Here is a 13,745-nt window from a genome sequence, read left to right as displayed (position 1 = left end):
ACCTTCTGTATGTGTGAGTGAAACCTTGGATCAATAATAAGCATAATGTTCTTACACATTTCATATCAGCAAATGTTCTGACAGAATGTTCAAAAAGATATCAATATTACGCACAGCCTATTCTTGATGACACAGAGCAATATGTCCTTACGACAGTAATGAAATTTTTAAACAAGAATACTGTGTCTAGCTGAACAGAAGGTCACAGAATAAATCCATTACAATTCCCCTCTTTGATACTAGATTAGACTAGTATCACACCCCAGTATTCTGTGTAACAGCAGGATAATATACATTGGGGTTTTCCCTGCGTGGGGGGTATAGGTAAAAACATTCATCATATTATATATCCTATCCACCAAGCATCTAAAAATACAGGGTCCAAAAAGAAGAAACAAAAGGAAAACCACAATCACTGGTACACACATAGATAAAGTCGCAGTCCATTTCCCAAACAGTTTAGAGAACCATATCCACCCAGCTGAGTCTCCATGCTCATCATGCTCCAGTTGTTGAGCGATCTGTTTCATTTGATGTACGGCTGCACCTATTTTGCCATCTGGGCTGTCATTAGCAGGGACAAAGGTGCAACAGCTTTCTCCGACCATAGTACAAACACCCCCCTTTTCTGCCAACAAAATATCAAGGGCCATATGATTTTGAGTAGTCATTAGGCGCAGGGCAGTTAATTCAGTCCTAATACCGTCTACAGCTCTAGTGGTTTCATTAACAAAGCTGGCTAAGCGATAATGTGTTATTTCTACTTCCCTCCACAGATCAGATACGCCAAACTGAGGAAACAGCGACATCCAGAAATGGAGCCATTTAGAAGTAAGCTGATGTGCCGGGGGTGGGAAAGTACCATAGACATCTCGTTTCTGGCGACGAGCAGAGAGGGGATGGAGAGCAGTGATAGCGTTCTTGAGTTGTATGGGAGCACAAACGCCTGACCAATTGGTGGGAAATGAAACAAAGAGGTCAGATCTATTACCACAGTACCAGTTTAATGCTAATTTAACACCAGGATAATTATTAGGGTGTGGCAGAACACAAGCAGGATGAGCCCTACACGTATTATTGACATACCCGATGCTGTCGCGTGTGCAATTAGTTAGCGGAGGGTTACATTGGCATGAATTTAAGACCCAGCGAGGACATGGAGAGGTGGTGGAATTCTGATCATATATGTGATTACATCGAGAATTAGGAATTTGTCCCAAATACACGCTACTTCCTTCAGAGTAATTTGTTCTAAAACAGTGAGGGAAAATGAAATTAGAGGGCATATCAACCTGCAGAGTAGTGAGAACAGAGTCCTGTAAGACAATGGCAGGGGTTTCCGTGCTAGATACTGAAGAAGTCTGGTTTAACATTGCTGCCACAGAGGGGTGCGGAGAGTAATTACAGAAGGGGCCCCAAACAGTAAAAATTGGATTGTGATTCTCTGAGAATGCATAATACAGAGCTTCAGAGCATAGAGGCAAAGGTGGACATGTAATAATAGTAGAAGACGGCATCAGATGACAGACATAACAACTTTCATTCGTGTGCGCTCGTGCAGTCCAGTTAGCGAATTGCCAAAAGATGTTGTCTCGAGGTCCAGCTCGAGTGGGTAACCCTGCTCCGAGCAGCAGTAGAGTGGCCACGAAGCTCGTGATGAGGATTTTCATGGTTGTAGTGAGGATGATTGGTCCCAGACGGGGCGTGAGATCTCTTCCCCTCTTTGTTCACGGCTTCTTGCAGGAAGTGATCGGAAGATCCTCAGCTCCTGCTGGATCCCTGTACAGAGTTTAGAGAGGAGAGAGAGACTAGAGAGGGACACAGAGAAAACGTTAGTGGCAAACATGTCATTGTAACACAGCTTTGTTATGGGGCCTTCTTCAATCGCGTGGTATGGATCCACTGTGGAAAAAGGTCAGTTAAAACAGCAGTATGAGTAATGGCGACTATTTCTGCAGGTCCACTATATCTAGGTTCTCCCAATTGTCCAAATCGTTTAAAAAGTCGCACCAGCACCTTGTCTCCCACGTGAAAGGGGTGTGTGGGTGCTGCTGGTGGAGACGATATTGTACTATTGACCTTGGTACAAATTTTATGCAACTTATCTATAAGGGCTGCAGAATACTCATCCATATGTGTTTTCAAATCAGAGGTACCCAGAGACGGAGTTCCCTTCTTCCAGGGGAGAGGGAAAGGTCTTCCAAAAATAATTTCGTAGGGGGAGTATCCTCCTAGGCTAGGTCTTGGTGTCATACAAATTTCAGCCAGAGTGGCTGGCAATAAGTCTAACCAATTCTTCGAACCTGTGGCCTGCATGGCCTTAGTTAGTTTGTCTTTCAATGTTCAATTAGTATGTTCTACGATACCAGAGGATTGAGGGTGGTACAGAATGTGAAAACACCAGTTTAGTGAGAGATACTTGCAAAGGTTTTGTGTGACTTTCGAGGTAAAAGGGGTACCTTTGTCTGAGTCTATGGCGTCTGGAACCCCATAACGAGGTATTAATTCTTTTGCCAGAATACAAGTAACTACCTTCGTGTTTTCTTGAGAACAGGGAAAGGCTTCTACCCATTTAGAGAATTTGTCCACAATCACTAGGAGATATTTAAACGGCCCGCAGGGAGGCATGTGTGTGAAGTCGATTTGCCATTCTAGGAACGGAGACATAGGTGTGGGTAAACACTCGTGTTCCGCGCCTGCTTTAGAGGGATTATTTTGTGCACAGATGAGGCATCTCTCGAGAATTGAGTCCACTGAGCTGTTTAAATTGGCTATACAAAAAAGTTTGTTCATGTCCCCCTTCACCCCCCTTCGTGCGCGATGTGTCACGCCGTGAAATTCATGCACGAGGAAGGGAAGGCAATGAGATGGAAGACAAAGGCGGCCATCCTGACTGTACCATAGGCCATCAGGGGCAACATAAGCGCCTTGTAACTGCCAAAAGGCAGAGTCATTTGGAAAGGCTGAAGCCTGTAAAGAAAAAAGATCTAAGTCAGGAATCAGCGCACTGGCGAGGCAAGAGGTATTACACGGTGAAGGATCTAGGCCAGGAGACATGACACCAGAGGCAGCAGCAAGTTTTGCAATACGATCGGCAAGAGAATTACCCATGATTTCAGGTGTGTTTCCCGAGGCATGCGCCTTAGTTTTAACTATGGCGAGTGACCTAGGGAGATGACAAGAATCAATGAGATTTTGTACTAAGGTAGAGTGAGAAATGGGCTTCCCATCTGCGGCGTGGAAGCCTCGAGACTGCCAAATCTTCCCAAAATCATGAGCCACACCAAAGGCATAACAAGAGTCTGTGTAAATTGTGACATCCTTGCCCTGAAACAAAATACAGGCACGCGTGAGAGCATACAATTCAGCTGCCTGAGCCGAGGAGAAAGGAAGAGCATATGCCTCATGCACAATATCAGGCAGTGAGCACACAGAGTAACCATAGAGGAAAACACCGTCTGAGGGTTTAGAACAAGAGCCATCAACAAAAAGTACTTCCCCCATCCCTAGAGGGCTGGAGGAGAGATCGGACCTGATACTTGTAGTATGTACGATTTCAGACAGACAATCATGATCAATGTCTAAAGTGTCATCCTGAGAATTAAGGAGGCATGCAAGAGCGTGACCTACAGTATCGAAAGAGGATGTGGCACGAATTTCGAGATTGTTAGTAGAACAGAGAATGGTTTCGTATCCGGAGCGGCGCTGCGCAGTCATATGTTGGGTCTGTAAATTTTGCAACATCTGTTTAACTTGATGTGACGAGTGCAAGATCAGTGGGTGAGACAAAACCAATTTTTCTGCGTCTAAAACCATCAGGGCACATGCGGCGACAGCCCTTAGACACGCAGGTAAGCCTTGAGCAACAGTGTCTAACGTTTTAGATAAAAACGCACAAGGACGCATCCCCCCCATGCTCCTGGGCCAACACCGCAGAGGCTGTGCCTTGGTGTTCACAGGCATAGAGATGGAAGGGCTTGGAGTAATCAGGTAAACCCAGGGCCTGGGCGGAACAAAGAGCGCTTTTGAGGGAATGATAAGCGTCCACCATGGCGTCAGTCTAGGTCAAAGGGTGCTGCAGTGGATCGTGATGAGAGATTGCAGAACGGAGAATCTTGTCATATAAAGAGCAGTCAGGGATCCATTGTCTGCAGTAATTGATAAGACCCAGGAAAGCAATCACTGCATGTTTAGTTGCAGGGCGCTTTGTGTCTAGAATCACCCGCACCCGATCAGATGACAGCTTACGACAACCTTGTGAAAGTTCAAACCCCAAATACTTAACAGTGTCCATGCAATATTGCAGCTTGGTCCTGGAAACCTTAAAGCCCTTGTGCGCCAGATGTTGGACCAGGCGTAAGGAAGTGTCTTGGCAGATTTCTGGTGACTCAGCAGATCCCAGAAGATCATCTGCGTACTGCAGGACCACAGAGCCCTGAGGGAGGGAGAGGTCACAGAGTGCGTCATGAACTATGGCTGAGAAAACAGCAGGAGAGTCAATGAAACCTTGAGGCAAACGTGTCCAAGTATACTGTCTCCCCCTGTGCGTGAAGACAAACAAAGGCTGTGTCTGCTCTTCAACAGGAACACTGAAAAAGGCAGAACAGAGATCAATAACGGAAAAACAGCAATGATGAGCAGGAACCTGTGACATTACAGAGGAAACGTCAGGTACAATGGGTGCAACAGGGACAATCAGTTCATTAATCTTACGTAAATCCTGCGTAAAACGCCAGGTACCATCAGGTTTAGGTACTGGATTGACAGGTGTATTGTACAAGCTGGTACACGGTCTCACCACGCCTTGCTCGAGAAGAGACTGTAGGATGCCATCAATCCCCTGAGCCTTAGCTTCAGAGAGAGGGTACTGTTTAACATAAACAGGATGCACATGTTTAAGCTTAGCCTCATAAGGCACACAGTGAACCAGGCCAACCTCGTCCTTGTGTTCCGCCCAGAGGGAGGAGGGGAGAGCACTCAAAGGATCTGTAGGAGAGAATACAACAGGGTTTACAGCAGCAGTACAAACAGCGGAGATATTTGGGGCAGTCATACATGAAGAGAGATGAGCCAAGGCGGGAGGCAGAAAGTCAGGGGTGCAAATAATCATTCTGGATCCCTGAAATGAAATGGATAAATGTAACAGACTCATTAGATCACGCCCCAGTAGATTAAAGGGACACTGGCATAAACACAAAAGAATGATGTGTACGAAGTGCTGTGTCAGCGGGACAGGTTACCAATAATGGAGGAGTGCAAGGGGAGGAGAAGGGGACCCCATCAATTCCCATAGAGCGAACGGTTTTGTTAGAGAGAGGGCCCTCGTAGGGTTTTCCCACAGAGAACATCGTAGCACCAGTGTCAATTAGAAAAGGAAGCACCTGTCCATCTATTGAGGTATTTCACCTGACGTCACAGGGTCAAGTGACGCCCCGGTGTCCGCCATTTTGAAAGTCAAGCTAGCTAATGTCAGCAACATAGTAGCTAGTATGTTACTGTAGCAATGTTTACGTTCAGTCATTTGGATGACTGTTAAAACCTTTCAGTCTCAAGTTTTTCCTTTACTGTATTTACTAGCTTACTGTAATTATGATCCGGCAGCTATTTACACCGGATCCAGTGTAAATAGCTGCCAGAGCGCGCTCCGGCTTGCTCCCCCTCAAATTAAGCAGCGCGCTCTGGCTTGCTCCCGGAGTGCTCCGGCCGAGGTTCCGGAGCACGCTCCGGCTTGCTCCCCTTCAAATTAAGCAGCACGCTCTGGCTTGCTCCCGGAGTGCTCCGGCTTGCTCCCCTTCAAATTAAGCAACATGCTCTGGCTTGCTCCCGGAGTGCTCCGGCTGAGGTTCCGGAGCGCGCTCCGGCTTGCTCCCCCTCAAATTAAGCAGCACGCTCTGGCTTGCTCCCGGAACGCTCCGGCCAAGGTTCCGGAGCGCGCTCCGGCTTGCTCCCCCTCAAATTAAGCAGCACGCTCCAGCTTGCTCCCGGAGTGCTCCGGGAGCAAGCCGGAGCACGCTGCTTAATTTGAGGGGGAGCAAGCCGGAGCGCACTCCGGCAGCTATTTACACTGGATCCGGTGTAAATAGCTGCCGGATCATAATTACAGTAAACTAGTAAATACAGTAAAGGAAAAACTTGAGACTGAAAGGTTTTAACAGTCATCCAAATGACTGAACGTAAACATTGCTACAGTAACATACTAGCTACTATGTTGGTGACATTAGCTAGTGCTAACAGCTAGCTGCTAGTACACTGCTACAACACAGACACCGACCCTAATAATACAGTTCTTGGTCATTGACTGGTAACAGCAAATTTATAACGGGCCATGTCTCAAAAGACTAAGAAGTTATTTCAATGACATTTAATAACATTTTGTTTATCCTGAGGACCGAAAGTAAATGAAAATGTGAACAAACCTTAGCTGTAATAAGATGGCGACCACCGGCTCCAGGGATGACCCACTGATGTAGGCCTGTTACCCAGCCTGACACAAAATATTTGTAGGCATCCAAACTCTTATACGCTTTCAAATCAATACCTGTGTATGGCGATGGGTTTTTAACGACATAGGTATACAGATCATGTGGGCCAAAGTCAGGTAAAGACGAGGGCTTCGTGTACTTCCGTACATCAGTGAACAATCCTGGTGGAAGCAGGTAAACGTCGTTCTCTAAGCCTGCTAACCTCAATTTTTGCAAATACCTCTCCCTCTGCTCGCCCTGTAAATGCCCTACATCGCTGGATAGTGAAGGTGTTTTCTGCATCTCGCTCCTTTTTCTTTTATGTTTTTCGTTTGTCGCCTTCCTCGCATTCAAACTGATTCGAGCCATGATGTCCAAAATGGCAGCCTAACGATGCATCACATGACTTGGTCACGTGGGTGAAAAACCTCAATAGCTAATTCTACGACAGGCAAATCATTGGCTAGATAAGAGTCGAAAGAACAATGTAGCATTATGGGGTCACAGCTCTGTAGGCAGCTCTAAGGTTGATATGGGCCTGTGGGGCGTTGCTGCGCAAAAGGATTTCCCGTAGGAGCAGCCGGTGGCGGCTGCTGAAGATTAGGAGGAGGAAGGGGAAACATATCAGAAGATTGAGGGTTAGGGGGTGAAGGGGAAGCATATGCTGCGAATTGGCTTCATCTGCCTTTTTCTTTCTACAGTTATGTTGCCAATGTCCTTCTTTGCCGCAATAGTAGCACGCTCCAGAGTGTACCCTGCCTTGCGGGCGGATGCTCGAATTCTGATTCTTTTGTCGTCTATTCATGTCTCCACAGGGCTGTGAGTACGATTTTCCACCGGCCACAGAGAGGCAGGCTACCTGCTTACTATCCAGAATACCATCTCCCTCCATAGTTCTAATTCTTTCCCCTAGGGTTTTTATTATCATATTGCTACGGTCACTTAAATGATATTTCAGAACCTTCTGTATGTCAGGACGACAATTATTCAAAAATGTCGAAATAAAGAGCGGGTTGGCTCACTGCTGATCTAATTGCATGTTTCCCAGACAAGTCCACGTCTCGCTAAAACACGTCAGAAACTTTGAAGTGAGTTCAGCCTTCTCCTGTTTACAATTAGTAACCTGTGAAAGATCACGGTTAGCCTGCTGCACTCCTGAGTGAAGGTATCAATGCACTGTCGAAGCACGCAGAAGGTGTTAGTACGCCTGTCATTATAGTGCGGGCTTTCCATAGCATAGAAAATCGCCACGTTTCAATTTGTGTAACTGAACTTTGTTTCATGTCACTGGTCATATAAACCTATGTAAACAGGAAAAACGCGGAAGAGTTTGGTCGCATCTAACTACAGCCCCAAAAAATACCATTGGCCATGCTGAGCCTAGCTACATTGCTAACAGGAGTGACAGCGCGTCTGACTGACTGGGAGGTCGCGCAAAGCTCGGAGAGGTACGGATCAGCTCGTCTCAATTCAGAGAAGAACATATTTCATTATGGAAGTACGGTGGACTGTTCCTTTAACTTCATTTTATTAATTTATGTATTTTTAAAATTGTTGTTTAGGACAGGAACTACACATAGCTTTACAGGTATCCTTCCAGTAGAAATTAAACTCATTCTTTGTGGTGGTTGCCATCACCTACTTCTATCTTAGTTTTAACCACTTCGTATTCATCATTCTTAGGATCTAGACATGGCACTGCAGCTATTAATGCAGTTTCATCATAACTGTCACCTAGGACGGCATGAAGGATAAAACGGTAATCTGCTCCTACCAGCTGGCAGTGTCGTGACATTTTTACAAGCATGTCTACGAAGTTAAGTGGTTTGTCTAACGAAGGCAACATTTTAATAATATCTTTTAGGTCTGATGCAGAAGGCGGAGTGATTTTCAGCCCTCTGCCCTTCTGAACCCATATACAAGCGGTATTCGTGGGGGGAGGCGGCGGTCTATCTGGTCCCACATCATCATCAGAGTCGTCGTCTGTATTAGAATTGTTAGTCTCATTTTTTTAGTAACAGTGTATTTGAGCTTACAGAGGGTTTTTTACCTGCTTTGGGTTTCTTAGGTTTAGCACCTGTCTCAAGAGATGCAGGCGCGCTGGGAGCGCTATCAGCAGGGCATGAATGATTACTTAAATCTGGATATAGTTTTGGGACCGGTGTGGATGCAGGAACGTTATTTGATCCCTCATACAGCGGCGGTAGAGCGGAGGTTGTAGGTGGTGTAATAACAGGTGTAACAGTAACAGATGTATACGAAACGGGTTTTGCCTTATCTTCAGGCTTAGGGCATGGTACTGATTTTCTTTGTTCATTAGTTTCTTTAATTCCATGGAAATCGTCCCATATTGATTTCATTCTGACCCATTCTAAATAGCCTTTAATCATATAATCATAATCCCATTCTGGGTTGCCCAATCCCTCGTATATTTGTTTATGTGCCGAAGCGAGGTATTTTGGTTTAAAAGTGCCTGCACAAGGATGATGTTAGGGTTTTGCTGGGATTCGAACCTGGTTCGTTGGTGTGATAATCCAGCAAACCCCCACTAGGCCACCAGGGGGATGACTCAAATGCAGAGGCGTGAGGCGGAAGTAGAAAAAGAATCAAAAGGTTTATTTAAACTATATACACTATATACAGGGCAAAACAAAAGACAAAAAAAAAACCAAAGAGTATAATCCAAAAGAAAAGCAAAGTGCAAAAATTCAAAAGCTAAGAAGATCAAAAAACACAGTACAAAGGAAACTGGAGATAAACATAACAGCACAAAGACTCCGTGACAAGAGGACTGAACTCAGGGGTATAAATAGACAAACTAATTAAGGACACAGGTGAAGATAATTAGGCAATTAACACAAACACAAGACACAGGAACAGTGGCGGCCTCTAGAGGCCAAAATAAACACGACATGAAAAGGAAATAACAGCGGCCTCTAGAGGCCAAAACAGTCCTAGTCCTAACAGGACCCCCCCCTCTAGGAGCGTCTCCTGACGTTCCCAGGGCGATCCGGATGGGCCGAATGGAAGTCCCGACATAGTTCTTTATCAAGGACATCCCGAGCAGGAACCCAGCAGCGCTCCTCAGGACCATAGCCCTCCCAGTCCACCAGATATTGCAACCCGCCGCGGACCCGGCGGGAGTCAAGCAGGCGATTCACAGTGAACACAGTCTGCCCCTGGAAGATGCGGGGGGGTGGGGGGTTCCTAGGGGCAGGGGCATACGTAGACGTCAGTACGGGCCGTAACAGGGAAACATGGAAAGTGGGGTTGATCCTCAGAGTCCGGGGCAACTGGAGCCGGTAGGAGACAGGGTTCACCCTGCGCACCACCTTGAAGGGGCCAATGTAGCGAGGAGCAAGCTTGCGGTTCTCCACCCGCAGTGGAAGGTCCTTAGTGGACAGCCAAACCCGCTGCCCAGGGCGGAAAGTGTGTGCAGGTCTTCTATGGCGGTTGGCCTGAGTCTGGTTGGTTCTGGAGGTCTGTATGAGGGTCTTCCTGACCTTGCTCCAGGTCTTGCGACACCGTCTCACATATTGGTTGACCGAGGGCACCCCCGCGTCCTCCTCCTGGTCCGGGAACAGAGGTGGCTGGAACCCGAATTGGCACTGGAATGGCGACAGCTTGGTGGTCGATGACTGCAGGGTGTTGTGGGCGTACTCCGCCCATGGCAGCCAGGTGCTCCACGATGTCGGGTTATCCATAGCCAGGCCTCGCAGGGTGGTTTCCAGGTCCTGGTTGAGCCTCTCCGTCTGACCATTGGACTGTGGGTGAAACCCAGAGGAGAGGCTGGCAGTGGCTCCGATGACCTTGCAGAACCCGTGCCACACTCGGGAGGAGAACTGGGGCCCTCGGTCTGAGACGATGTCCTGTGGAAGACCAAAGACTCGGAAGACATGATTAAACAAAAGTTTCGCAGTTTCAAGAGCAGAGGGGAGTTTGCACAGTGGTATGAAGCGGCAGGCCTTGGAGAATCTGTCAACTAAGACCAAAATGACCGTGTTACCTTGTGACTCAGGGAGACCCGTGATAAAGTCGACTGCCACGTGGGACCAGGGACGCCGGGGAATGGTCAGAGGATGCAGGAGACCCTGGGGACGCTGTCGTGGGTTCTTGGTTCTGGTGCAAACCTCACAGGACAGGACAAATGACCTTACTTCCTTCTCCATGTTAGGCCACCAGAAGCGTCTTTTCAGGAAGTCCAGGGTCCTCCGAGCTCCCGGGTGGGCGGTGAGAGGGGAAGAGTGACCCCACTGGAGAACCTTGGCCCGGGCTTGATGTGGGACGTACAAGAGGCCTGGTGGCCCCATCCCAGGACCGGGGTCCTGGCGTTGGGCTCGTCGGACAGCCTCCTCAATACCCCAGCGGACAGGGGCCACAATCCGGGACACAGGGATAATAGGCCCGACTTCATTCTCCCTGTTAGTGGCAGAGAACAGTCTGGACAGTGCGTCAGGTTTGGTGTTCTTGGAGCCAGGGCGGTATGAGAGGGTGAAGTCAAACCGACTGAAAAACAGGGCCCACCTAGCCTGTCGAGGGTTCAGTCTCTTGGCTTGCTGGAGGTACTCCAGGTTCTTGTGGTCAGTCCAAACCAGGAATGGATGTTGTGCTCCCTCCAGCCAGTGCCTCCACTCCTCAAGGGCCAGTTTGACCGCTAGCAGTTCTCGATCCCCCACATCGTACCGGGACTCAGCAGGACTCAGGCGGTGGGAGAAGTAAGCGCAGGGGTGCAGCTTTCCTTCCGAACGTTGAGAGAGCACCGCGCCGACACCACTGTCCGAGGCGTCCACCTCCACGATGAATGGTTGGGAGGTGTCCGGGAGAACCAGAATGGGTGCCGTGCAGAAGCGGTCCTTGAGGTCTTTGAACGCCTTTTCTGCCTGAGGAGACCAGCCATAAGATCCACCTGTCCCTTTGGTGAGGTCAGACATGGGTGCTGCCACAGAACTGAAGTTCCTGATGAACTTGCGGTAGAAGTTAGCGAATCCTAAGAACCGCTGAACCTCCTTAACGGACTTGGGAGTAGGCCAATCCCGGACGGCCAGGGTCTTGGCAGGGTCCATTTGGAGTTGGCCTGTCCGTACAATAAATCCCAGAAAGGAGACCTTGGGAACATGAAATTCGCATTTCTGGGCCTTGGCGAACAGATTGTTCTGTAGCAGCCTCTGGAGAACCTGGCGGACATGGTGGCGGTGCTCCTGCACGGTCTTGGAAAAGATAAGGATGTCGTCGAGGTAGACAAAAACGTATAGGTTAATCATGTCCCTTAAGACGTCGTTGATTAGGGCCTGAAAAACAGCTGGTGCGTTGGTGAGTCCGAAGGGCATCACCTGGTATTCGTAGTGCCCAGACGGGGTGTTAAAGGCAGTCTTCCACTCGTCTCCCTGTCGGATACGGATGAGGTGGTATGCGTTCCGTAGGTCCAACTTGGTGAAGACGGTGGCGCCTTGGAGCAGGTCGAAAGCTGTGGACATCAGCGGAAGGGGATATCGGTTGCGCACAGTGATCTTATTCAGGCCCCTGTAATCAATACATGGTCGGAGCCCCCCATCCTTCTTGCCGACAAAGAAGAAGCCGGCTCCAGCAGGTGAAGTGGAGGGTCGAATAAACCCAGAGACCAGGGCATCTTTGAGGTATTCCTCCATGGCCTTGCGTTCTGGCTGAGAGAGTGAAAACAGTCTGCCACGAGGAGGGGTAGTCCCAGGGAGCAAGTCGATGGCACAGTCGTAGGCCCGGTGCGGAGGAAGAACGGCGGCCCTGCTCTTGCTGAATACCTCCTTGAGATCCCAGTACTCTGTGGGAACTTGAGATAACTCGGTGAGATCAGGGGGCTCGGCAGGAGACACAGGAGAGCTAGAGAGCAGACAAGAGGCATGGCATGCAGGGCCCCATTCCACAACCTGGCTTGTTACCCAGTCTATGCGAGGGTTGTGGCGAGTAAGCCAAGGAAGGCCTAGAATAACAGGGAACTCAGGTGAAGGAATCAGGTGCAGGGATATTTCTTCCTTGTGACCTTGAGACTGGAGGAAAACTGGAGAAGTAACTTGGGTGACTCTTCCATCACCTAACGCTTGGCCATCGAGGGCAGACACAGACAGTGGGACTTCAAGAGGTGCAGTCGGAATATTGATGCTTTGGGCGAAGTGAATATCCATAAAGTTCCCAGCCGCCCCTGAGTCTATCAAAGCTTGACAAGAGTGGACAGACTCACCCCAGGAGATGGAGACCGGGATGTAGATTCCTTGGCCAGGGAGTCCGGGAGAGAGGGTAGGCCCCGTCACAACCCTCCCTCGGCTGGACGGGGCGGTCCTTTTCCCAAGAGTTCGGGACATGATGCTCGGAAGTGACCAGGCTTGCCACAGTAGATGCAGCACTTGTCCCTCCTTCTGCGCTCCCTCTCAGATGCGGAGAGGCGAGTACGACCCACTTGCATGGGTTCTGGACAGTCACTGAAGGAGGTAGACGGTCTCCAGGTAGAGGTAGGGAGGCTGGGGGGGCTCAAGGCTTGGTGGCGTTCTCTCATCCTGTTGTCCAGACGAATAGCATGTGAGATGAGGGTTTCGAGGTCACTTGGGCATCCAATAGAGGCCAGACCGTCCTTGATGGGGTCAGACAGACCATGGTGGAAGGCTGACACCAGGGCAGTCTCGTTCCATCCACTTACTGCTGCGAGTGTTCGGAACGAGATGGCATAATCTGCGACGCTTCCTCCTTGCCGGATGGACATGAGCTTTCGGGCTGCGTCGGTACTGATGTCTGCCTGATCGAAGACCCGAAGCATCTCTTCAGAAAACAGCTGGAAATCAAAGCACTCAGGTCCCTGTCTTTGCCAGATAGCAGTAGCCCAGGCTCGCGCCTTACCAGCTAATAAGGTGATCACAAAGGCAATCTTGCGGCGATCCGTAGTGTAGGTGGTAGGCTGAAGCTCAAAGGTGAGTTGACACTGGGTAAGGAACTCTCGGCACTCACTGTGCTTGCCGTCATACCTCTGTGGTGCAGGAAGGCTGGGTTCGCGAGGTGAAGAAGGCAGCATTGCAGGAGGCACTGGAGCAGGAGTGGGAGCTGGATCAGGAGCAGGAACTGGATCAGGAGCAGGAGATGCAGGCAGAGATGTCAGCTGTGCCAGGGTTTTCCCAATTTGCTGAAGCAGTTCCTCGTGGCGAGCGAGGGCCTCACGTTGGCTGGTGAGCGTACGTCCATGAGCGTCCATGGTCGCTCCGAAGCGTGTCAAAGCTGCCATAATTCCCTGAAGGTTGGCCGGGTAGACAGTTGAAGCAGCCTCTG

The sequence above is a fragment of the Neoarius graeffei genome, chromosome 25, assembly GCF_027579695.1.
Source record: "Neoarius graeffei isolate fNeoGra1 chromosome 25, fNeoGra1.pri, whole genome shotgun sequence".
Taxonomy (NCBI): Eukaryota; Metazoa; Chordata; class Actinopteri; order Siluriformes; family Ariidae; genus Neoarius; species Neoarius graeffei.
The sequence above is the reverse complement of the archived record's forward strand: the minus strand, read 5'-3'. Positions refer to the sequence as shown.